The following is a 26,931-nucleotide window of genomic DNA, read 5'->3' as shown; positions in this document are numbered from 1 at the left end:
GAAAGTCTCTCTTCCTTCCACATCTCAGTTGTGGAGAAACTGTCCTGAAAGGTCCAGCAACTCGAAGAGGATCTGTCCTAGTCCCCACCCATATAGACCAGTTATCTCAGCCATTAGGAGTAAGAATCCCTCTGCTCAAAAGAGAGGGTATAGTGGATACACACCACAGGCCACCCTGCTGTTTTACCTGCCTGACCACAGAGAGGACATGAGGAAGTGGGATGGAAAACCTACCTCGACCCTAGAGGCATGAGTATGTGAGTTGCAAGGAAAAACAATCACAAAAGGGGGTTCTTCCAGGAAAATTGCTGCTCCATTTTCCAGTGAGGAGTTCCCCAGACGGAGTAGAAGGGCTGATCTTACTTCCAATCTTAATAAAGGGACTTTTGTTTTGCATTTACAATGAATACTGTGACCAGGACTAGAGGGGCCCTGCCTCCAACCAGGTGGAGGAAAGGGACACCTGGGTTTACCGGACCATGTGAATTCGATGGCCTGGCATATCAGACCCACAGGAGTATAAGGCTCTAGTGGATACCGGTGCACAGTGTACCCTAATGCCATCAAGCTATACAGGGGCATGAACCCTGAACCCTCAGGGGGTGGGAAAGTGAAGAAATACAAAAAAAACCCCCATCCTTCGTTATCCCTGGCTCAGTGCATTGCGTTTCTTTTGTTCCTAGCGCTTCATTACCTGTTGTGATGGTAGCTCCCCATCTTGATTCATTCTGCTTTAATTACTGATTGCATGGCTTGAACAGAGCAAAAGGACAAAGGGGATGAAATCAGAGACATAGAGGCCAAGTTCAGACTGGTCCTCTAAGGATGGCAGAAGAGAATCTAATCTGCTGAAGGTAATTGTGAAGTTTCTTATTTGTTAGGGAATAATGCTGATAACTAGTGTGTTTAGAAAATGGAGGAGCACCATCCATGTATAGTTCAAAAGTGCAGGAGAGGTGCTCAATAAGGTAAATTGTGCAGTGAATATGCGCTATATGTGTAAGAAGTCAGAGCAAATTCACCTTTAAAAATTAGTCATCACAAGATGATCTTCATCTTCTTTACACATTTTCATTTAAAAAAAAAAAAAAAGAGGTTGCTATAAGCATATCTTGCTGAACCTTGATTTTTTTCTTGGTTTTTGTTGGTTTTTTTTTTTAACACAGTGTCTTTAACATGCTTAGCATGTGTTAACCACAATAACTGAACACATGAAGGGATTTACCCATATCCAGGTTTTATTTTTAATTTTTAATTTTAATTTTTAATTTTTTTGGGTTTGCTTTCTATATTGCTTTGCTTTTAAATTGATTATTAGAATTACTTATTACAGTGATTTCAGTATTTATGGTTCAGCAGCCATATGTTGAGTACTGTTCCTCACAGAGTTGAACTGGGAGTTGAGGAAAACTAAAACAAGCTTTTACGGGAGATAGAGCTCCTGAAAATGAGGCTATTTCTGTTCTGCCAGTGTTGTTTCTATTAGGGGGGCACTGCAATGTACAGAGGCTCAGAAAGATGTCAGTAAAAATAACAACCTGGCATTATATGTACAGTAAATACTGAAGACTGGAGGCTGTTTTATTAATTTTTTTTATCTGTGAGTTGTTTGGGTATTTTTTTTTTTTTTTTTTTTTTTAGTTAATGCTAGTCTGCTTGATGTCTCATTATCTTTCTCCTTCGGTTTCATGGCAGTCTACCAGTTTATGTTAATGGCTTTTTCTTTATCCAGTCTCATAAGGTTATTATTTGACAATGGTAACTTAGTTCAGATAAATGTTTCCATAAGTTGATATCTGTTTTCATTTAATATGGGCACACTGAAAAATTGGAGAGCACTTACTTTTATCAAATGGTGCTGATAATCCAATACAGTCCTTTGAGACTTATGTGCAAATTTTCAGTCCATTAGATTGGATATCTAATCAGAGTTCATGACAATAATATAACTATTTATGTTTAAAAAAAAAAACCCAAAAAACAGACAAAACCACAAAAAAAAATCCTGGCCAGTGAGGACTTGGCTAGTTTAAGAAAAGCAAATGCCCTTCTTCATCTCAAAAACTCTCCAAAGCTAGAAATGGCAGTCGTATACTCACTCCTGCAAATATCAAGGTACATAGATGTTAAAAAATAGTATTGTAGTAAATGCTGGACCATGTGCTTTACAAAATGGGTGGGTGGGTGGGGAGTGGAAATGGTTGCTGAATTACTCAGGTGACTTTAGAGTCCTTTAGGCAACTACGTGAGAAAGTACTTGGTTGGTATTACGAATGTTGACCAACTCCTGGCTATGACCGAGGGATCCTCACCCCATGAATGAGCCACGCAGCATTGCCTGGGCTGCAATGGCAGGAAACTCACTGTTGGACCTTGGCTAAGGTTAGGAGCCATAGTGTCAGCTGTCAGCCTATTTATTGAGTGGAGAGGTAAAACAGTGTTTCTGCAGTAAGACCTCACCCACAGGTGGATTGCTCTTGTGCTGCAGCATTGGAAAATAGGGAGGGAGGAGAGCAGAAAGAGAGAGAGGAAAGAGGTAAAAGTGATTCTTGTGTGATCAGGTTTGTGCATGAAACTTTTCCTTTGTGTGCTTTCTCAGCAGTATCTGGTCCTGTGGAGCAACATATAGAGCTAGCTGTTCATTAGCCAGGAGGGAGTCCTTGCTGTTCTTCCTATTTTGTGGCATCAAACATGCAATTTGGAGCAAGGCCAGGGTTGGATTTTAATAAAAAGTGGAGTAGTCGACAATGAGGGCACATACTGCACTTTAGTCTCTGCTCCTGTTGGTTAGGAGGGCATGTTTGTCTGAGCCTTTGTTCTGATACACTTCTCCACATGTCCCTGCACTTGGATCTACACATGTGGTAATGCTTGGACTATGCTGAATTAGCAAGAGATCCTCTGTGAAACTTTGGTGTCTGCTCTAGCAGTTCTCTTGGAGTGGATGGACCTGAAGAGAGTGGCAAAGCTTGGTATTTTAAAGGGAAGAAATAAAAGGAAATCTTGTAAATGACTACATTTCCTAATAAATTCATCACAGTGTGAGAGAAATCCTCCTGAAGAGCAGAGATAACATACTTCACCTTTTTCAGTCCCTCCCCTGCTGCCTTGCTACTGTGGTTATTCTGAAGATCCTTTGAGTTTGGCTGGTGAGTTGCTTGCTGATGCCATGGCTCAGTAAATCACCAGGCTCACATTCTTGAGACCTTAAAGAGATTTCAGCATATATTGAAATGCTTTTTGCTCAACAATCACATCAGTGTGAGCAAAAATTGTAACGTGATCTTAACTGTTATCATAAAACTTAATTTTGTGTTAAATATCCTGTGTTTGAAAATTGAATACATTTTAAAAGCCCTGGCTTTCACTTACCTATATATGTCACATGTATATATCATAGATTGAATTTGGAAGTATTACTCCAGTATACCTCCAGGAAAATGACATTTAACTTGTCATTAACAAGTTTCAAGTTGCTACCTGTTCTCTTTCATTAGTTTACTGTAGGAAAAAAATGTCATGTGCTATGACGTTTTGGTGTAACTTGAGAAATCAGCATATGCAAACAAATGTATTGTTTGTGAGTGCATTGAAGTTTCTTTTCTGCAGCTGGACAAGGAGAGAGAGCAACCGTGAGAGCATATGTGTTTGAAAGCATGTAGTCTCACAGCATGGCAGATTTGGCATGTGACAGGAGAGTCTTTCCTGGGGTGGTTTTTCTTGTGGATAAGGCTTTCCTTGACCCGCTGCTTCTCTTTGTTGCCAGCTCTCTTGCTAGCCTCAGGGGAAGGGATGGGAGAACTGGAAGCTCAAGTCCTTCTGAGCTTGTGGCAATTATATTACGAGACAGTTGAGATCGAGTTCATTTTGCTAAGCTGCTCACCCATAATGGATCTGTCACAGTGGCTTGACAACGTATTTGTATCCATTTTGGACAACCTTTGCTGCTCAGCATTTTCCCTGTGAAAGCTCCTGGCAGACCACTCATTTAATGTTGTCGAATAGTAACCCCTCCTCTGCCCCTCAGAATACATCCATCCTTTTCATAGACTTAATAGGCAGTTGTCTGTTTCAGCCATGCTTTACCTTTGAATTGGTATCAAGCAACTGAGAGCATCTCTTAATTTGACCCCAATTTTCTCTCATTCAACTGGCATAAAGATGACACAGCCAAATAATGGAGGGTATTTTGTGTCAGAAACTATGTTCTGTTTTTTTTCTGGAATTAAAAATCTGTTTGAGTTTCTGGTTTATTGGTAATTTACAAATAGTTTGTTTCTGATGTAAAGACGTGGTGGGGGTGGTGGGAAGGAAAATAATGGTATCTCACAAGCTGAAAATCCAACCTTCCTGCCAACTGTGTCTGGGAAACCAAGTCAGCTTTCAGAGACTGGAACTGCTAATAAACCAGGAAATAAATAAAGGCCTTTAGTAAGGCCTTTGACACAGTTTCCCACAGCATTGTCCTGGAGAAGCTGGCTGCACATGGCTTGGATGGGTGCACTCTACGCTGGCTTAAAAACTGGCTGGACGGCCGAGCCCAGAGAGTGGTGGTAAATGGAGCCAAGTCCAGTTGGCGGCCGGTCACGAGTGGTGTTCCCCAGGGCTCAGTGTTGGGACCAGTCCTGTTCAACATCTTCACTGATGATCTGGATGAGGGGATCGAGTGCACCCTCAGTAAGTTTGCAGATGACACCAAGTTGGGTGGAAGTGTTGATCTGCTGGAGGATAGGAAGGCCCTGCAGAGGGACCTGGACAGGCTGGACCGATGGGCTGGGGCCAACTGCATGAGATTCAACAAGGCTAAGTGCCGAGTCCTGCACTTGGGTCACAACAACCCCGTGCAACGCTACAGGCTTGGGGAGGAGTGGCTGGAGAGTTGTCTGGCAGAAAAGGACCTGGGGGTGTTGGTTGACAGCCGCCTGAACATGAGCCAGCAGTGTGCTCAGGTGGCCAAGAGGGCCAACAGCATCCTGGCCTGTATCAGGAATAGTGTGGCCAGCAGGACCAGGGAGGTGATAGTGCCCCTGTACTTGGCATTGGTGAGGCCGTACCTTGAGCACTGTGTTCAGTTTTGGGCCCCTCACTACAAGAAGGACATCGAGGTGCTGGAGCATATCCAGAGGAGGGCAACGAAGCTGGTGAAGGGTCTAGAGCACAAGTTTTATGAGGAGTGGCTGAGGGAGCTGGGGTTGTTTAGCCTGGAGAAGAGGAGGCTGAGGGGAGACCTTATCACTCTCTACAACTACCTGAAAGGAGGTTGTAGCGAGGTGGAGGTCGGTCTCTTCTCCCTAGTAACGAGCGATAGGACAAGAGGGAATGGCCTCAAGCTGCGCCAGGGGAAGTTTAGGTTGGATATTAGGAAAAACTTCTTCACCGAAAGGGTAGTCAAACATTGGACCAGGCTGCCCAGGGAAGTGGTTGAGTCTCCATCCCTGGAGGTATTTAAAGAATGGATAGATGTGGTGCTCAAGGACATGGTACAGATGGACTTGGCAGTGTTAGGTTGACGGTTGGACTCGATTATCTTAAGGGTCTTTTTCAACCTTGACGATTCTATGATTCTAAATAAGTGCTTTTTCATGTCCAACCACTAATGCTGAAATTATATAAGTGTATTTAACTTCAAGTTCAGATTCAAGATTGGGTGTCTTTTATTTTGGTGCAGACTTAATTGAATCTGAAATATAATTTCAGTCTTAGTGGAGCAGGAAGGTGTTCTGCCCTCCCTCTTTCTCTTCCCCCAACAAGTGAATGTTTTCCAGTTCAAATCACCAAATAAACCTGGAGGAAGATATCCTTTTCTATATGTAGTAAGCTGAGCTACAGGCTTTACCAAGGTCTGGAGAGCCAAGTGAAAATGAAACCACTGACTCTCTTCTCTACTAATTCATCTCCTGGGTCTCTCCTTTTCAGATTTCTTTTCCTTCCTTCCCTTCCCCCACCCCCCTTCAGTGCTGCTTTTTTCTTTAACAATAGTTATATAATGCCGCCTCTCCGTCAGGATGCATCCTATATAGTGTAGCTTATACATGTATTAGTAGATCTGTGCAAATCCTTATTATTATCACCTTAGAGACTTGTTTCCAAGCTTGAGTTGAAAAGAGTAGTGGCTTCCTGGGAGAGTGCTGGCTCCCACAGTGGTGCCCTGGTGCCAGGTCGGCACTGCACTGTGGATGGAGTTTAGGTTTAATAGGATGTCCTAGTATTTTCCTTGTTCATCCCATGCAGCCCCATCTCTAATAACATAACATCTGAACTGCTCTTTTTGTGTTTGCTGAGGCAGATAGAAATAATAATACTTGTCAAAGGGTAGTGTTTTAAGTGGCATTTCTTTTAAAAACAGACAAAAGTTCAATGAATTCTGCCATCGGCGTGACAGTTGAAAGTTAACTACGAAGAGAGTGAAGCTCGCTTCATTCTCAACAAGGTGCATTTAGCAAAGCTGTACTCTGGAGACGTTCTTTCTCGCTGGTGAAACTTACTGCAAGAAATAAAAAATTCTCTACCTGGCGCTTCTTTGTGGCATGTTTGTTTGCACCATTCTCTCCCAGAGCTGTCCATCTGTGGCTTTCTAATTTGCACAACATTGGTATACTTGCTGTGGGTCTTCCATTACCTCCCCTTGCAAATGCACGTGGGAGAGAGGGAGAGCGCTTGACAAATCTCCTGCTCTTCTGAGATCTTTCCAGCAGTTCCGGTGTGTGTATTAATTGTAAGAGCTGAAATGAAATACCTTGGGCTGCACTGACCTCATCATCTGTTTTTCAGATAGCGTATCCATCCCATAAATCCTCTTAAAGATAAATTAAAAATGCCTGTAGAAAAGATATAGCCTGGGTGTAATAATTAAGCAGGTGTTAAACAGCAGCCAATTATTCATGTGTCAGGTTTTTGTATGATAAATTTTTTTTTATCTTTTTATTACTGCTTGAAGAGAGACTTGACCAAAAACCATCTCCAGCTGCCAAAGGGCAGGGTGGAGTGACGGGAGACAAATCTTCTGAAAGGGACCCACCATCAGCAGAGCAGAAGTTTCCTCTAAAGCAAATCAGTTTTAGGGGTTGCTTCCTCCTTGCTAGGCAGTGCCATTTACATTTTTTTGGCTGAATGCCAAATTAACTCTGAAGGGGCAAAAACCTTCTGTGGGTGCAAGGTATGGATGGAAACAGCACTGCTTCTGTACTAGTGTAATTTAAAATCCATTTTTAGTTATGCCTACAAGACAAAACTGGCAACCCTGTGGTTAATCAGTGGGGTATTGGAGACTGCAGTTCACGGATCATTCAAACTAAAGATTATCAGGAGGTCCCAACGTTGCAGATGAGCAAGTGTGCAAAAATTCTGATTCCATTTTTGAAAAGGAAGGTGGAGACAAACCTAGGGTATTTATTTAGTGTTGCAGTAAATGCAGGTATGCAGCAAGCAACCTCTGGAGCAAGCTTACAATTTTCTACATAGAGAAAGTAGCAAACCTGGGGTTTGGGGTATTTTTTTCCGTTTCTAAACTGCTTCTCATGAAATTATGATCACTTGCAATTTGGGAGCAGAAATACTGCACAGGGAATGAAAAGCCTCAGCTGCTTTTGCCAAATGAAATAACTGTGTCTAAAAGGACTCTGCCCAGACAGCTTCCAGAGGGCTGCGGAGCACGCTGGCTCTGTGTACACTCCGCCGGTGAAAGTAGAGCCTGGAGCCTGGGTAATGTGTTGGTTTCCTGAGTAGTCAGTGGCTGGAGAGATTTCAAATGCTTGATTGTCTTCAGAATGAAACCTTTCTGCCTGGGATTAATAAATATTACTTTAACCCTTTGTGTGAAATAGTGGCAACGTTACTGGGGAAGGGCCTGTTTCACAGCTGTGATTGCACTATCACCAGTCAGCCATGTGTCACAGCCACTGGATTATAAGCAATTTGGGGCAGATAAAATGTCTGCCATTGTGCTTTGTATTGTAGTTGGCACGATGAGGCCCCGCTGCTACCTGGCTCTGCTGGGAGCTATCAGTCTGGGAGAATTATAACAGCTAGGAAATTTGTAAGGTGCACAGGCAAGATGTTCAGATAAAAAGGGCACTGAATCAGTGTGAAACTAAAAAAGTTTTTGAGAGATTTCCTGGTAAAACATTTGCTACTTTTCTGTGCTGTTTCACCCCCAACAAAAATTTACTTTTTCACAAAAAAAAAATATGCATTTCTTTCTTTCTGTACGGAATAAACATGATTGCAAAGTCAAAATCAGATCTTGTTCAAGATATATGTTTTTCTCCTCCCGCTTTCCACATAGTGGAAGACATCATTTTAGTTCAATATTATGTAATGTTGAAAAATCAATAAAAAAGAAATATTCTTGAGCGTTTTGTGATTTACAAAATATACTCTTTAAAAATTGTATTTTCTGAAGCAACTTATGTTACTTCCTGTTTTATGAGTGGAGTCTTAAACACCCTAGAAGCCTTTGTTTCGTGAAGATGTTTTCTTTTGTATGAAAATAAGTTTCCAAGGTGGAAAATTGTTTAATTGATTCCAACATTTCTTTTGAATCTTGAAATATTTAGGATTGTCATCAGTACATTAATGAGCTTCTTCCTTTTAAAAATGAAAAATATTTCCTGTAGTTATAAAACAAGAACTCACAAACTTTTATTGTTGGGATTATCTTTTGGGAAAAAAAAAAAGACAACAGTAACTATTCCTTTGTTATCAGGAGTTTACAGTTTACCATTCTCTTGAACTTGCACTGTAGTAGTTTTCTTCACAGATATCATACTGCAAAGCTCTAAGTCAGCAATTAGAAATTTTTTCAATATTCTCCTTGTAAAATGTCTAGATTCTGACAACTGTCTTTCTCATATGTAGATCTTCAGATGACTGAGTGTTTGAATAAGAGCTAGGTCCTTTTACACCCTTGTAGTGTCACCCATTGACTAGCCTGGGTAAGAGCACAGCAGCAGTTTTGGAAAAACTTCTTTTTCCAATGTCTGGCAATGCAGCAGTGTGGGGATTCAGAGGAGGCTGAATGCACTGATAAATTTGTTTTCCAAGACAAAAAAATGGTAGTAAAGCTCAATAAGATGGAGTGGTTGACAGCAGTTATGTGATTTCCTTAATAAAGTCTCTGACTTATCTGGACAAGGACAGTGCTGGAAGCACAAGTCAGGGCTAATTACTTGTAGCATTCACCTAAGATTAATGCAGTTGGGGAAGGAGAGGACCTGCATAACTTTTTGCCTTTTTTTTTTTTTTTCTTAGTGAAATGAATTAAATTAATCCAGGTCTCTCACCTCTAGGACTGAAAGCCATCAGTACCAAAGAACATTCATGTCTTTTGTTCTGACTTGGGTATCTGCAGGAGATAACTTGCAAAATCCTTACAGCTGGGAATGATTGGTGGTAGGGAAAACAACAGTTGCCTATCTGAAGAAGGGATGTATTGCAGCCTAACTGTAGTTAAATGTACGCTGTCATTACTAGCAACATTTCTCTTAGCTGGAGTTGTCTCCCACATGTACTTCAAAGGCTGGAGATATTGCAGTTTATGGCATGTTTCTTTTCCTTTGAAGGTTTCAAAATGTCTATAGAACTGTTCTAAGAAACAAGAAAGTGACACTTAAATATATCCATGATTTCAATATATTTCAAATATTTTTAAAGCCTATGTTTTGCAGTCACTGTGGCTTTGTTTACTCCAAAATTGTTAGCAGAGACTGAATCTGAGCATTGTGGTTTGAAGTGATGGAAAGGTTTAATACTCTCCTTTCTTTGCCTTCCAAAAGACTACATTGCTTTTAATTAGCTGTGGTCTCTCTGCTAAGTAGAATGAAATTGCCCAGCTGTGTGGGAGCCATGGGCCAGCAGTAGGTATTGGAAGCTGGAAGCACGGAGACCATCTTTCCAACAAAAGCATTCATAAGCCAATCTCATGTTGAGAGTGTTAAATAACAGTGAAGTGCTTAGATATGTTTGCAGATCTGGACCGTGACCACATGTCTTTATCTGGCCAAAATGTGCTGGTTTCTGGCTTTTAAACTTAATTGTAGTAAGATATTATTATTGAGAGTTTTCACATTTCCCAGTGCAATTGCATACTGTGATCTGAGCAGCAGTGCCATTCCTGTGTTTACCAAGAATACCATGTAGTGTTTCAGCTTGATCCTTCCCTGGCATTTGCTCGACCGGATTAATTTGGGGCTTTCTCTAGAATTATTTGTGGAAGATCAAATGGCAAAATCCATGGGGGCCCTTCTGCAAGCTGATGATCATTTACTGTGTGCATAAATTACTTTTTCTGTTCTGTTACGTAGTCCTCCTAGAGCTGCATTCAGAGTGAGACCACACAGTCCCCTCAACCTTACAACTGATTTTTACTGTATGTTGTAACTTATGCATAAGTGGACTGCATGTTTAACTTTTCAGTTTCTTTATGCCGTCTAGGACTTCAGTTGGAAATATGAGCTCGAAAAATGGATGGAGAGCAATGTAGTTTCTAAATTTAACTCCTGAATTAAGATTAAATTGTTAAATTTTGTTTCCTTTTTTTGTGCGTAGTTGGTTCACCCCCTTAAAATAGTCACACACAGGTACTTAGTACTTATGCATAGAAAGAGATTTGTCTTTAGTACTAAAATCAAGTCACTTCTAACAACCACATTCTCTCAGGTGTGCAGCACCATCATGACAGAAACAAGAAAAACGCTAGGTTTCAGGATATTTTGTAGGAAAAGAGCATCAAAGAGCCAATTCTTTAATATCCTTCTTAATCCATAAAGCACATAATTTGTACATTCATTTTTTAAGTATGTAAGTATACATACTCCTACTGTAAAAGCAAGGTGCAATATTCTGTTGATTTAAGATAACTTCATGAGCATTACAAATAGTATTTTTACTTACCTTCTACATATTTACTTATACTGGATTAAATATTTATTTACTTTAAATCCAAACAAATTGTTTGAAAATATTTTTATCAGGATTTTTGTATTTTACTTAGTTACAAAAGCACTGTAGTCCTAACAAAATGTGTAAAGACGTTTTCTTACTCTACAGTTTGATCAGCAGAAATCGGATGCTCTCCATGTCAAAGAGAAATCATTCTCCCATATATTTACTATCAAAATGTTTGGTTCACTAGTTCTTTATTGTCTTCAAGCCCTAATTCTTTTTTCATTAGGTTCAGTAGATTATTAAAATGAGTACTTTAAATGGGGATAACACAGAAGTGGCCAACTTGGCTGATGAAACCAAATGATTAAGGGTAATAAGAACTAACCCTTGTTGCAAAAAATTGTAGGAAAACTTTGTTATAGAGTGATTTTTCAGTAAAATAGCAGATAAAACTTCATATTCAAGTAATGTAAGTAATTCATATTTGGAAACAGCCTACAGTATACATATTGCATTGATGGTCCTGAAATTAGCTATTAGCATTTAGACAGTAGGTCTTGGAGCAATGCTGTATATAGCTCCTTGAAAAGGTCTCCTCAAACTCGGCAACAGTCAAAATTGGGTACTAGTAAGCAAGAATAGTGAACAAACCAGAAAATGTCATCATGGTGTTGCATATATACTTGCATAAATCCATGGTGTGTTCACATATTGAAATTTTCATGCTGGTCTGGACTTCTTCCTCAAAAAGTGAAAGAGGAATATTAGAAAATAATAAAAAGGCCAGCAATCCAGAGTATGAGACAACTTCCATATATGAGGAGGTGAAGTTCACTGACACATTTCAACTTTACAATAGGCATAACTGAGCAATAGTGTTTTATCTAACCTTGAACAGTGTGGAAAAGAACAACACAAATTATTTATTCTTTTTTCTCATGGTGCAAGGAATCAGGGTGTATCAAACACAATTTTTCAACCTGAAAGGCTTCAAAAAAAATTTAAAACTGTTAGAAATTCTTTTACACAACCATGCTGTGAAATCATTTAATGAATTCTTGGCAAAAGCCCCCTGAAGTGCTATCAGAGCAAAGGTATAGACACAAATTTTGGCTTGGGAAGTCCCTTTGCTGTTGAGGAAATATTGCTGCTGTTCCCTTGCTCATTTACTCTTTCTGTAAAGACAGTGACTACTACTGACAGTGGTAGTCAAAGGTAGAGTAGTGAATAGTGGACGTTACATCTGTCTTATTTTTTTTTTTTTCCCTACTAATGCCATACACCATGCACATATAAATCTTTTAAACAAAAATATATTTTAAAGGTTGTTTACTGTGCTTAAGTGCTTCATTTAGTAGATGAAGGGAACTGGTTTTGTTTAAAACAAAGCATCTGTATATGTTTCATGAAAATTTCTTAAAATCAGAAATATACTGAACACATATGTCCAGATAGAAGCTATTTGTTATTGACTAGGCATTATTTCCTATTGGCCTGCCAGCCTAGGTCCTGATTTTTCTTTATTATCAGCTTCACTATCCTTGTTTTACCTTTTGAGCACACAGGTACCTGCAGTTCTGATGAACAGAGCCAAATATTATGGGATACAGTAGGAGTTCATTCATATTCAGGTTGCACAAGACTGAGTGTTATTCTACCTGTCTGTGAGAAACAATAACGTTTTAATAGTGGTTTTTAATTGCATCTTCTACTTGGGTGCAGAGCAATCCCTGGAGGATGCCTTTTCACTTGAAATGGAAAACAGCAGTGCAAAAAAAATCGTGTTCAAGGTAGAAGTAGTGGATGTTTGGAACTTGCTCGCTGGCGTATCTTCCTTGTTTATTTTTAACAGAAGGAATACTATGTCTGAGACAACCTTGTAAGAAAATAGCTTTTTTGAAGGGAGTTTTCAGTATCAGAGTGGGATTTTTTTAAATTCCAATTCTACAAAGCAAATACTCATGATGATGATTTCCTAACTTCAAAGTGAGGCAACTGAAGTTTTATTCTATTTCAGGATCTCTTGGATAAAGAATTTGTATGTATTATATCATTATATTTGATTTCATTAGTAGTATAACTATGGTATGCTTAGTGTTAATAAAAAACAATGCATGTGACAGGGCTTGAAAGAAAAAGGCCTCCTAATTCACTGGCATTGTTTTTCATTATATGGTTTGCACAGGCCTGGAGATCCATGAGCTACTACTAAAGCCTAACTGAGAAAAGCAACTTTGTTGTCAATGAGCTTGAATTTACAGTGCTTCCACTGAGAAATTTTTAAGGGTCTGTTAATCTCAAAATGGTTGGAAAAAATTATTGAATTTAGGCACCTTCTGTCTTCAACTGTTCTTTGCCAATAGCAAGCAAAGTATGTTATGTTAGACAAGAAGTAGCAAAGGGGCTCTTTGTATGCATCCAGACCCACCTTGGACTCAGTGGGGTACAGTGCCAGCAAGTCACAGACAGCGTTGCTGATTCTTTTCTTCGAAACAGGTTGCTACTAATGATGGGCATTCACAGTGCATGACCTGCCTGGAAGTGGAAGCAGCAAATACATGAAATCTTTGTGTGGTGTGGGTCAACATTACAGCAGGGTGTAGGTCTGGATTGATGGGTGTTAGCAAAAGATAATGCTGCAGCTGAGAGGCAGCAAACCATGGAGCTCTGTTATGGTTGCTGAGATCTGGTGAATTTGCTGGAGAGTTACCCAAAGTGCTCCGCTGGTAACTGGGGTTTGATTGCTTGTATTCCTGTCGGGTACATATACCACTCAGATATTCGTGACCTCTCTTAACTTTCTTCCTTTTACTGACCACTTTCAGGGTGCAGGATGGTAGGTTGATTACATCTTTGGTTTCATCTGATCAGATTTGGTCTACTTGGAGTTATGTTCTTCTGCATGGTGCAGTAGAAGGAAACGTATATCTGTATACAGGTATCTATATATGGCTTTGTGCTGGTTTTGGCTGGGATAGAGTTAATTTTCTTCACAGTAGCTAGTATGGGGCTATGTTTTGGATTTGTGCTGAAAACAGTGCTGATAACACAGGGATGGTTTATTTACTACTGAGTAGTGCTTACACAGAGTCAAGGCCTTTGCTGTTTCTCACACCACCCCACCAGTGAGTAGGCTGGGAGTGCACAAGAAGCTGGGAGGGGACACAGCTGGGACAGCTGACCCCAACTGACCAAAGGGATATTCCATACCATATGACGTCATGCTCAGCATAAAAACCTGGGGGAAGAAGAAGGAAGGGGAGGATGTTCAGAGTGATGGTGTTTTGTGTTTTAAGTAACCCTTACGTGTGATGGAGCCCTGCTTTCCTGGAGATGGCTGAATGCCTGCCTGCCTGCCCATGGGAAGTAGTGAATTAATTCCTTGTTTTGCTTTGCTGGCATGCGCAGCTTTTGGTTTACCTCTTAAACTATCTTTATCTTAACCCACGAGTTTTCTCTCTACAACACAGCAGAGAGGAAGCAGTCTCGGAGGTTCCTGGAGCGTGTGGGAGATAACTTCCTGACGCAGCTGGTAAGCGAGCCAACCAGGGGAGGTGCCCCACTGGACCTGCTGTTTATAAACAGAGAGGGCCTGGTGGGCAATGTGGTGGTCGGAGGCTGTCTTGGGCTCAGCGACCATGAAATGATAGAGTTTTCAGTTCTAGGAGAAGTAAGGAAGGGGGTCAGCAAGACTGCTACCCTAAACTTTAGAAGGGCAGACTTTGGATTGTTTAGGAGTCTGGTTAACAGAGTCCCTTGGGAGGCAGTCCTGAAGGGCAAAGGAGTCCAGGAAGGCTGGACATTATTCAAGAAGGAAAGCTCAAAGGCACAGGAGCAGGCCGTCCCCATGTGCCGCAAGTCGAGCAGGCAGGGGAGAAGACCAGCCTGGCCGAACAAAGAGCTTTGGCTGGAACTCGGGAAAAAAAGGAGAGCCTACTCCCTTTGGAAGAAGGGGCAGGTGACTCAGGGGGACTACAAGGATGTTGTGAGGATATGCAGAGAGAAGATCAGAAAAGTGAAGGCACAGCTGGAACTTAAACTGGCCACCGCCGTTAAAGACAACAAAAAAAGTTTTTATAAATATATCAGCGACAAAAGGAGGGCCAGGGAGAATCTCCCTCCTTTGTTGGATGCAGAGGGAAACATTGCCACAAAGGATGAGGAGAAGGCTGAGGTACTTAATGCCTTCTTTGCCTCAGTCTTTAATAGTCAGACTGGTCATCCTCGGGGTTTTCAGGCCCCTGAGCTGGGAGATGGAGATAGGATGCAGAGTGAAGGCCCAGTTGTCGAAGAGGTGGCAGTCACTGACCTGCTCCTCCACCTGGATGCACACAAGTCCATGGGGCCAGACGGGATCCACCCGAGGACACTGAGGGAGCTGGCAGAGGAGCTGGCCAAGCCACTCTCCATTATTTATCAGCAGTCCTGGTCAACCAAGGAGGTCCCAGTTGACTGGAAGCTAGCAAATGTGACGTCCCTCTACAAGAAAGGTCGGAAGGAGGATCTGGGGAACTACAGGCCTGTCAGCCTGACCTCGGTGCCGGGAAAAGTCATGGAGCAGATCATCTTGAGTGCCATTATGCAGCAAGTGCGGGACAACCGAGGGATTGGACCCAGCCAGCATGGGTTTATGAAAGGCAGGTCCTGTTTCACTAACCTGCTCTTCTTCTATGACAAGGTGACCTGCTTAGTGGATGAGGGGAAGGCTGTGGATGTTGTCTACTTGGACTTTAGTAAGACCTTTGACACAGTCTCCCACAGCATTGTCCTGGAGAAGCTGGCTGCACACGGCTTGGATGGGTGCACTCTACGCTGGGTTAAAAACTGGCTGGACGGCCGAGCCCAGAGAGTGGTGGTAAATGGAGCCAAGTCCAGTTGGCAGCCGGTCACGAGTGGTGTTCCCCAGGGCTCAGTGTTGGGACCAGTCCTGTTCAACATCTTCACTGATGATCTGGATGAGGGGATCGAGTGCACCCTCAGTAAGTTTGCAGATGACACCAAGTTGGGTGGAAGTGTTGATCTGCTGGAGGGTAGGAAGGCCCTGCAGAGGGACCTGGACAGGCTGGATCATTGGGCCGGGGCCAACTGCATGAGATTCAACAAGGCTAAGTGCCGAGTCCTGCACTTGGGTCACAACAACCCCATGCAACGCTACAGGCTTGGGGAGGAGTGGCCGGAGAGCTGCCTGGCAGAAAAGGACCTGGGGGTGTTGGTTGACAGCCGCCTGAACATGAGCCAGCAGTGTGCTCAGGTGGCCAAGAGGGCCAACAGCATCCTGGCTTTTATCAGGAATAGTGTGGCCAGCAGGACCAGGGAGGTGATAGTGCCCCTGTACTCGGCATTGGTGAGGTCGTACCTTGAGTACTGTGTTCAGTTTTGGGCCCCTCACTACAAGAAGGACATCGAGGTGCTGGAGCATATCCAGAGGAGGGCAACGAAGCTGGTGAAGGGTCTAGAGCACAAGTTTTATGAGGAGTGGCTGAGGGAGCTGGGGTTGTTTAGCCTGGAGAAGAGGAGGCTGAGGGGAGACCTTATCACTCTCTACAACTACCTGAAAGGAGGTTGTAGCGAGGTGGAGGTCGGTCTCTTCTCCCTAGTAACGAGCGATAGGACAAGAGGGAATGGCCTCAAGCTGTGCCAGGGGAAGTTTAGGTTGGATATTAGGAAAAACTTCTTCACCGAAAGGGTAGTCAAACATTGGACCAGGCTGCCCAGGGAAGTGGTTGAGTCTCCATCCCTGGAGGTATTTAAAGAATGGATAGATGTGGTGCTCAAGGACATGGTACAGATGGACTTGGCAGTGTTAGGTTGACGGTTGGACTCGATTATCTTAAGGGTCTTTTTCAACCTTGACGATTCTATGATTCTCACTTTTACTCTTCTGATTCTCTCCCCAATCCCACAGCAGGGGGAGTGAGCAAACGGCTGTGTGGTGCTTAGTTGCTGGCTGGGGATAAACCACAACACGCTTGTTGGCCTGTGGGTGTTTACTTTACTTTGGAAGTTGTTGGATGGTATTTAAGTTGGAAGTTGAAGGTGGCTCCAGCATCTTTGTTCCTTTGCACTGGTAAAAACCCTAAATATTTTTTGGCTTTGAGAGAAAAAAAGAAGAAAACACAGAATTTATAGTAGTGATTATTCTTCTCTGAGATTTCAGTTTATGGCTGGAAGATTATTTAGTGGTTTATGCCAAGTGGAATAGCTGCAGCAGAAGACAGAAAAGCAAGTAGAATATTGATCAAATCAAAGCAGCCTGGAAGGTACTGTTTTGTAAAAATTTCCCTGCTGAAAAAATGTTCAAATATTTCACCATGGAAGGTGTTGAAGGACAGAGAGAAAAGCTGTTGTTTGTTAATCGTTTGGTTTTGGGTTTTGTTTGGTTTTTTTCATTTGGAAAACATTTTTTATGGGATCTTGAAACACATTTTGAAGGAAAAATGCCCCAGCCAAGTTTGATAACTGATGTGTGAGGACAGTAGTTCAAAGCTGTGCCTCTCTCTGTCCAGGTTTTTGGCGCTTTCAATTTGATGTATTTAAGTCTGTTAGCTAAAGTGGAAGTACTGGAGGATACTGTATGTAATGTCCTCATAAAATTATAGTACCAAAAATGTAAATGCTTACAACATTTTGAAGAATACCAATTTCTAACTTTTACAGGAAAGGAATGCCTCCTAGATAGTTTTGTCAATAAGCACATATTTTTCTAGCTGTCATATTTCAGATACAGTCATATTTGTGTGTATGATAATGCTACAGCTTATATGGTGACATGAATTACTCAGTGTTCTATACATTTATGCAACATAGGATAAGCATGGATATCTGATCCTGACTATGTCTCAATCCAAGATGGTTCCCCTTAGTTATGTTTACAAGGACTCCTATTTGCAGGTTACAAACTACCTCTTTCTTTCTGTTGTGTGGTATGAAAAGGATAAAAGCACAGCAGTATCTGGCTGCTAGGGAATACTGCAATGCACATTATTGATATTAAATAAGAGGTACATGTGTAGCTAATATTTTCCCAGTTCTGCCCGTTCATGTGTAACATGGACAAGATCAGCTCTCCCAGCTGAGTCAGGACTCCTTGGAAAGCCAGTCAGAAAGGTTTTCCCTGAGTAAGGAAGAAAGAAGGGCAGCAGAACTGTTCCTGTTGTGCAGAGTACTAACAGGGAAAACATAATATGCCATCATGGGAAGACTTTGTGGTTGATGCTCAGAAAATCAAAGTGGGATAAAAACTACATAGATTCAGCCTCACAGCCTTGCTTTTTAAAAAAGTAAGGCTGTCCAAAGGTCTGTTGAATGTACCAGTCTTAGAAAGGGGAGTAACAACAAAACCAAAAAAATGGTGGTCATTATGATTCTAATAAAGGCTACCTTTGAAGTTTTACCTGTTATTTTAAGGAGAGAATAAATAAAGCTATGGAAATTTCATTTATTTCCTAGTCCCACATCCAGACATAACCTGCAGAGGGTATTTCCGGAGCAAGGATTGATTCTCAACCTATCAGGCTCTGCGGATGAATTTCATAATCTATTAGTAATCTAAGAGTTGTAAGAGATTAATAAAAATGTTGAAAGTTTTTAATTGTTGCCAGATAGTATGATCTGCATTTATTGTAAATATTTCATTGTAATTAAAATCAAAGGCATTTTTTAGATACTTGAGGTAAGTGTTGGTACAAGTTCTGAAAGCTATTACTAGTTTTTCAAGAAAATCAAGTAGCATCATTTTCTCTGTTTAAAATTTTATCTAACAGGAAGTACAATATGATTCAATCAAATTCCTCTGATATTTGAAGCTGGAGATTGAATGCCTCTTAGGTCTGTAATTCCAGTATTTCACTGTGCTACGTAGCATCTAGCGAAGGATTTCTGGAAGATCAGAAATAGTAGCTCTGCAAGCTCAGAAATAATAGTAGTGGCCTATCACTTGGTTTCCTTCTAATTGCTCTTATTGGAATATCTATACATTTTCAGGAAGGATTTAGTATGATGGAAGCAACCCTCCTCCTCCCCCCAACCTTAATTAATCAGTCCTTTAGGTAACTAATTAGACATGCTGAATTTCCAGTGAAGTGTACTGTTTCATCCTAGTTCTTCATGCCTATGTTACCCAGCTGGTATCTGTAAACTGAAAGATGATGTTGCTACAGTGCATGGTTCCTAATAAATTCAAATTAAATAATCACCTCAATTATAGATTAAAAACTCAGGTTCAACAATTATCCAAAGAGCTCTAGTTCACTGAAAACCCACAGTCATGTACCTACTGCTTTCCCTTCCTGCCTGAATTTATAGCACTCTCACACAGCCATAATTTAGATTTAGCTTAAATTGTGCCCTAAATTGTTTCCATTATCTCAACCTGGAGCAACCTGTGTCTATTCCTGGAATATGATATCATTATTCTTGAGCTGCATTACCTACAGTGTATGCTGTCTTTTCTACATTGAACATTTTCAAGGAAAACCTTTTTCAGTTCCTGTTAGTGCTTATACATTTGAGTCGGTTAAATGTGGAAGGAGGAGGACTGTGTCTGATGTATTCATTCCAGTTATGGTAATGGTCTTTGAAGAACATTCTTATTTATTCATAGGTTATACCAAGTTTTTCGATGGCTCTTCTAATGTTTATAATATAGAATTATGCTGTATTTTGTAGATTAATGAGCAGTGGAAGAAGTATTGGCCAAGTAATAATAATCAAGATTTTGGCCTTAAGCAGAATGATTTTCATAGGAATAGCTGAAAACTTTTCTTATTCCTGAGTCACTGCCTCCATAAGGATCCCAGTTTACTAGGTTGGCATTTCTGGTGAAAAGGTTCAGGTTTTCAGAGACTTGGTTAAAAACCCATGGGAATTTCTTTCTCACAAAGGCATTTCATTTTTCTTGTCACACACCCACATGCCTTATAAGATCTCCACTTTACTGATTCAAGCTCATTTTGATTTATTATCATTCTCTGGGAAGCCAGATTTCTATAAAATAATGGAAATTCTTTCTCTGTGCTTACTCAGACATACATCTTTTTAAAGGCTGTAACCCTGCAGAGACTCTCTCAGAAGTCTTTGGAGTCAAGGGCTAATCTGTGTACCAGAAGACAAGAGTAAACAGCAAATTAGGATCACAGATTATTCGCATAACCACCTGAAACCAGGGAATTCTTCGCTTCCACTAAAACTTCTGAACTGTGGATTCACTTTGTATTCTTTGTGTGATGCTGTTTTGAGAATGAATGTTTGTTGGCACTGAATTTGTGGTGCTGCTGAAGTGTTAGATATGTGCTGCTGACAACGTGCCTAATGTGCAAAGCATGCAATGGCTTTTGGGCCCTTTCAGAGGAAAATCTTGCCTTGGACTTCTGTAGAGGTATAATGCTAGTAGTGTCATTAGACTGAAGAACTCAGCTTATTGATCCACAGTGCAAACATGATCTCAGCCTCCGAGGGACTGCTAAAGCTCTGGCCCTACTGGTCCAAGGTGAAGTGCTGAGGCTGTAGCAGCTACTGGGGCTGAGGCCAAGCTCAAGACAAATCAAATGAAGAAAAAGCTGAAGGCCTAACTTGATTTTCTGTCTGGAGTTGATGCCTCAACTCTGTGTAGGCATAAGTGTTAGGAACAGGAGTGAGGAAGGAGGGGACTAGTGCTAACTATCAAGGAGATGGTGCAGTTAATTGGAATTTAATTTACAGGCATTGTTAGCAGTCCATCATTGCTGCCGTCTGCATAAGTGACAGGCCAGATCATTCAAGGCAGTGAGAATCACTTGGCCTGGGGCCAAGAGAAGGAGTGTAAATGTGACCCTGCTCCTCTCTCTTCACTAGAAGGGCAGTCCTAAGGAAGATACAGAATTTTTCCAAGTTGCTCCAGAATTTTGGGTCTGATCACATCCATATCCAGTCATTCCTGCTTCCCATTCCACTTCAGAGAAAGCTGGGTGAAGAAGCATGTGGTATCAGGAGATGTCAAGAGATAGAGGCATGACTTGGCACCGTAGAGTTGCTGCTGTACAGTTGCTCCACCACACATTGCCCAAGGGAGGGGGCTTTGACCATGGAGCCAGCCAGGAAGGTTTTAGAGCTGGTGGAGTTTGCTGTGCTAACACAGAACCTGGCATTTTATTACATGATTTTCAAAACCCCAAAGGATGAGAAACCTGTCGAGTTATCCCACACAATGTGGTGTTTGTAAAGATTTCTTAACTTTTCAAAGTTTCCAAGATTTCCCCTCTGTGTTTCTTTAAGGATTTAGGAAGAGCAAAATGATTGTAATCTGAGAGTGATCAGGGAAACCTATTTGCTCTACCAGCAAAGAAACAGAAGTCATGATTGTTCCTAAAACAACTCAGTTTGGAATTCTGTCCTTTTTGAAATTTATGTTTGTAGCTGCCCTTTATGTTGTTCACATCATCTTCAATGAGAATGTGGATAGACTTGCATTCACCACCTTCTCTCAAGCTGTTTGCCATATATATTGCTCTATGAGGCTAATCACTAAGAAATTCACTGTTTACAGGAAGGCAGATAGAGCCCTTGTACCTCATCACACATTGTATTTACTTCACTGGTTGGTTTGAACCACAATCTAATAGCAGAGATCCAGTTTCAATACATTGCTCAGGTATGTCCTTATAACCTACTGACCATGAAGGTGTTACTGAATTAATACTAAGCATACATTTATGTACTTTGCTAAATGAGACTAATTGATCAAATGTTGTCTGGGGTGATCAGACCTGTTGAAGTTGAATAACTTCTACTTCACTGTCAAGAGGCAGGTTTTTTGCTGTTTTCTGAAAATTATTACCTTGCTTTACCAAGGCTTCTGTTGATTACACAGATTTTATTATTATTATTATTATTATTATTATTATTATTATTATTATTATTATTATTATTTATTTAGTTTACTAAGGAGTAGAAAGGGTATTTTGGATTTTATACAGTTTGCAGAGAAGAAAAATAATGACTTTACTCTAAATGCAGGAAAAGATTCTCTTTTCCTGATACATTTGAAATGTAATTTTGTCTGGCAATTAGAGCCTGTGAGAGACTGACTGGCTGGGTATATCGGGTTATGGCCATAATCAAACAGAGTCCACTTTAATTAATCTGATTATTATACATTTTGTGGTACTCTAAAATTGTTTAGCTTCCCTGTCATTTATTGAGAATAAACTTCTCTTTTACCTAGGGATGATTGCATAATGCGGAATTATTAATGGTTAGTCATAAGAAACTAATCAAGTTAGAGGCAACATGGAGTGAGGGAATGAGCACAGAACCAGGAGCTAAGTTCTTCCATTAATTTGATACATGGTCTTGGAAAAAAATCACTTACTGCTCACTGCAGTCTCTCAATTTTCCTTCAGCTAAAGAAGGAATATTAATACTTATTTTCCTACTTTGCCAGAGTATTGGGAGAATTAGCTAATGCATGTTTATGATTAAAATGTTAGTGTTTCAAAAATGTCAATTTTTTGTTTGAATCAAATGTTTATGTGTATATCTGTGTGTTTACCTGTGTATGCAGATAATTAATAATGGAACTGGAGAACTGATTACGCTATTGATATCTCTAATTGCCAATCCATTTTTTTGGAAGGAACATTCTCTATCTATTATCTACTTAAATTGCTCCTATCACCAATAATACTCAAGTGAATTTATCCTCACAAAAGTGAGTGAAGTACAGATTAAGGCCAAAACAGACTATTATGATAATTTAGTCTGACTCCCATAAAACAGAAGACAAAGAATTTTCTTCCAGTAGTTTCTGTGCCAAGGCCCTATCGCATTTCCTGTTTTCTAATGGGAGAACTAAAGCTCAAGGAGAATCATCTCGGATTTTTCAGACTTTTAGATATACACGTAATTCAAAGTAGAATAAGTAAAATTTTACTTGCTCTTAACTGCTTGTTGACTTTTGTGGTGAAAAAATTTCATGTGTATTGAAGTATTGATGGGGGTCTTTTTAGTAGTTTGCCTAAGGTGACACAGCATGAAAGGAGGCTAGGAGCAGAACTTGGTTCTTCTAGAGTCCTCATTTATTCCATGTAATTGCAAGACTGTATGGGTGATAAATAACTTGGGCTCACCTCTGGTGCAAGCTTTTTTTAAGTAAAGGCTAAGCTCTGAGATAAACCTTATATATTTGTGTAAAAACTCATTTGCTTTCATTCCAGTGAAGTACTGTAATTTTTGGCCACCAGAATTCTTTCCTCCAGCATGTGAAATACTGTTTGAAGAAAACTCTGAGGTCTGAAACAAGAGAAGGCCTCATTGAGGTTGTGTGTTCTTTATCAAGCAATTTTACATTTCTAGTAACAAATACTAAAATTGTGGAGTCGTAGAATAATTTAAGGTAGAAAGCATTTCTGGAAGCCACCTGGTCCAAGCTATTCTCCCTCTCAGCACCTGCCCAAAACAGGGCTAACTTCAAAGTTGGAGCTAATTTCAGAGTTAGATCATGTTACTTGGGGTCTTCTATAAAATGTGTACTATTGCTATCTTCCTAACAGTTCATTGTGGTGGGATTTGTTATCTGACATCATCTGGGGAGTCTTAGGATTTAGTCCTCTCCTACTAAACCCAGTAATAGTGTGATCCAGCTGAGTCAGTCCTTGATTGTCTTGTCTACATTTTCCTGGACACCAAGCTTTTCTCAATATGCTTGTGTTTTGGGAGATAAGCTTTGGGCAGGCAACAAAATAATAAAGGAAATCTTTGCCTTGTACAGTGCCTAGCCCATTTGACTGAGTTACAAATAGTAACCTGCAATGTTGTTTTACTATAGTGCAATCAAAAGCAGAATTTAATATCCTGTGTTCAAATAATGTTCAACGGCTATGTTCTATCCCTCAGAAAAAAAAAAAAAAAAAGATTCCAGGAATATTTCAGACCCTTTTTCTTAAGTTATTTAAGTTTCAGAGCTACTTTCACAGGCTACTGTGTACGCATGGGAAATACATGTTTATCATTTATGTAGGAACTCTGCAGCTTGTACACATTCCCTTACCCTGGTTAACCTTTTTTTCCCCCTTCTGCATTATGTATTTTACACTTGTTTTGCATGTTCTCAAAATATAGATTTGGTGAAAATTACGTTTGGCATCCATTTCTTACCTCACAGTTTACCACTCTACCCAATTTGAGCTTGAGGCTTCTTCCACAGTCTCTTTAGTGTGTTGTCACTTTACTTAGACCATGGTTCAATTATTGGGTGTAAAAATGGTATAAGGCTGTCTTGTTTTAGCAGACTCATCCCAACAGGAAAATAACGGGTCAGGAGAATCGGAACAGCATATTGAACAGCTGTCACAGCAGTTGTCTGTAGGTTTACTTGGGTCTTGTACTAGTGTCATCCCTTGGACTGAACCCTCCTTAGCAGTGGAATGTATTAGGTGCACTCCTGGAGCACATCTTTTGATTTAGCTTCATTGGTGAGGAATCCAGTTCATTAGCTCTGAGATTCCTCTGTGATGCGAACCAAAGTGCAAAGTGGGGACATCTGGGAGATCTGCTTCAAAAGTGCACTCCTGATCTGGACTAAGACACTATTGTAGACATGCTCTTAGTAATTTAAGAGATATAGCTTGGAAGATCCTGAATACTCACCTATGAGGCAGTCTTAGGATCGGTCATGAGGTGAACTAAGGTGAGGCATGGAAGGAGTCATTCCCTAGAGTTACATTAGCGTAAGTGACATCACAAGTAGGCTGTTTGGGTTTAGTGTTATGACAGATCAGAACTACTGGAACCCTGAGCTTTTGTGCTAAGTAAAGCAGGTGAAGCAAATAATTCTTCATAGTAATTGTGCCAAAGTTTTAGTTAGAATTAAAATGAAAGGAAGTTGTGCCAGAAATGCTCAGTGAAACTGTGGTATAGAAAACCTAGCTTTCATACTTTTGCCAGATCAAGCCTGCTGCAACCACATGACACATTTTCTAAACTCACTTAGATAAACTCACAAAACACTGACAGGAGCTTTGTTCCAGCAGGCTTCATGCCTCATTGCGTATCATCTGTTCTTCTACAGCCAACATAAAAACATCTACGGTGTACAGTGTGCCTTGGTGAATTTGAGCATGGTGCCATGGTGTGTCTGTGCCTGGTTTGGAACATGCTTCTGCCGCTGAGTAAGCCAACAGCGCACAGATCCAGCCCTTAGGATCTTTGCACCATGACTGCACGACACTCATGTAAACAGACTTCAGTTCTTTGGTAATGCTGTTTATTAAGCATACAGTCCTAATTTCTCATAATAATGCTTGTTAAAATAATTTTTAATGATACGGGGTGGGCTTTTCTTTCTAATTTTCCCTTCTGTGGCTTTTGCAAAATGACTTTTTAATGACTTCTAAGACATGCAGCTATAATCAGTATTAGTTGTTCATACTCTCAGAAAACTCCTTTGCCTGAACAGGAAATATTGTACTTCCAGAGGATATGCTGCTTTACTCAGGTGTAAAAATGCAAGTGAATACCCTGCTTTTGAAGCACAAAATGGTCTCTACTCTGAAACTGAGAGAAAACAGCAGGAGAATAGGCGTAATAAGCGATTGAACATTGAATAGTTTATAAAGTGAATAAAATTAAAGTTTAAGTGCATACAGTTTCTCTGAGCTGAGTTGTTTCTGAGGGTGTGGTTTTGGTCTGAATTGTTAGTGATAAAATATTGAGTAATTAATCAGTTTGGACAAATTTCCTTCCTTTCCACACTCATAAGCTAACTGGCTTTACCTGGTTTCACAGTTATACAAAAACATATTTTAGAATCACCTATTACTTATTTTGGAAGTAAAAGCCCTCAGAAAATATTAAACTTTTTATGACACAATAATTCTAGTCCAGCTAATACAATGACATCTTTCAGTGGTACTGTTCTGACAAGTAACTTCCCTGGAATCAATGCAATAAGATACTTCTTCAAAAATATTAACATATCTTTTGACTCTTTGAGCACTGACTTGTGAGCCCTCATAATAACCCTGTGCAATGGTATTAGGGTTTTTCAAAGAATTCCATGAACTATGCTATCCCTATTTATTCTTGCACTGAATTTGGCATTACAGTTGCATATGGTGTAAGAAAAGATGGTGCCTGTTTTCTCAGTAATGAAAGTATTATATGAGTATTAAAAAAAGCCTAGAATATATATATTTTTTTTTCCTTACTAAGCACTTAAAAATCAAGGATTTTTTTTTCTTCCTTTAGGAGCAGCAGGAAAAATATAAATCTTAGATTAAAATATGTTTCACCTCTGTTAAAAGATACACATTGAAAGGAATGGAACATAAGCAAAAATACCTCCCTCCCCCACCCCTTATGTAAGTTTTATCTAGTATAATATTCTCTGAGGAGCTCTATGTAAAAAGGAAAGAAGCAATTGCAATACTGCCAATTAGATGGTGAAACGACAGCTGAAAATGGAGACAGTGAGCAATGCTGTGCAGAATTAGTAAGTTCAAGGGAAAACATCCTTAAACTTTGGGCAAATTTGAATCCCTTCAGAAATAAAAGACCTGTGGCCTCTAAAACGCGATTAGCGTGGATAGGTATTTCACTTGCTTCTGATTTACAGCAATGTAGCCACATTCTGATTGTGTGGTCATTGTGTATGGGTTTGTACCTGTAGTGTCTGAACAGTTTACAATCTTTAATGGGAGTTTATGATCCCAGAATCCCTCTGAGTGTGGAAGTGTAATTTTTACATTAAGGGAGAACAAAGGCACACAAAGTAGGGTCATTCCCTGTGAATATAGAAAGAATATACAGTCAGGAGTCAGAGACCCAGAAATCCTCTGTAGTGTTTCATTCTAACTATACCCCTCATCCTTTCTCTTTTTTTTCTTTATCTTTTTTTCTTTTCTCTCTCTTCCCCCCCTCCTTTTTTTCTTTAAACCTGATTTCCTAAGGAAACAAGACTCTTATGATCATTCTCTGAATGTATCTGAGCGTCCTCCTCTTAATAGCTTTTAAACCAACTTCAGCCAAACTCGACAGGGGGGTGTATTTCTAAAGCTATTGAGTTGCACAGAC

At 40.3% G+C, this 26,931-nt stretch overlaps 1 protein-coding gene across 8 annotated transcripts in view; it reads left to right on the top strand.

Moving 5' to 3' along the window:
* LOC104013413 (poly(rC)-binding protein 3) overlaps positions 1–26,931 on the top strand; it is a 545,963-nt gene that overhangs the window by 209,607 nt on the left and 309,425 nt on the right. Inside the window, exon 1 of one of the 8 annotated variants that reach the window (XM_087759293.1) lies at positions 839–854. The exons of the other annotated variants lie outside the window; for them this stretch is intronic. The gene's annotated coding sequence lies outside the window, so the exon portion shown is untranslated. Of the gene's footprint in view, positions 1–838; positions 855–26,931 lie in introns of those variants that run through there. 8 annotated transcript variants of the gene reach the window in all.

The sequence above is a fragment of the Nipponia nippon genome, unplaced genomic scaffold (assembly GCF_047370975.1).
Source record: "Nipponia nippon isolate SJK-2023a ecotype South Korea unplaced genomic scaffold, ASM4737097v1 scaffold_1, whole genome shotgun sequence".
Taxonomy (NCBI): domain Eukaryota; kingdom Metazoa; phylum Chordata; class Aves; order Pelecaniformes; family Threskiornithidae; genus Nipponia; species Nipponia nippon.
The sequence above is the reverse complement of the archived record's forward strand: the minus strand, read 5'-3'. Positions and strand labels throughout refer to the sequence as shown.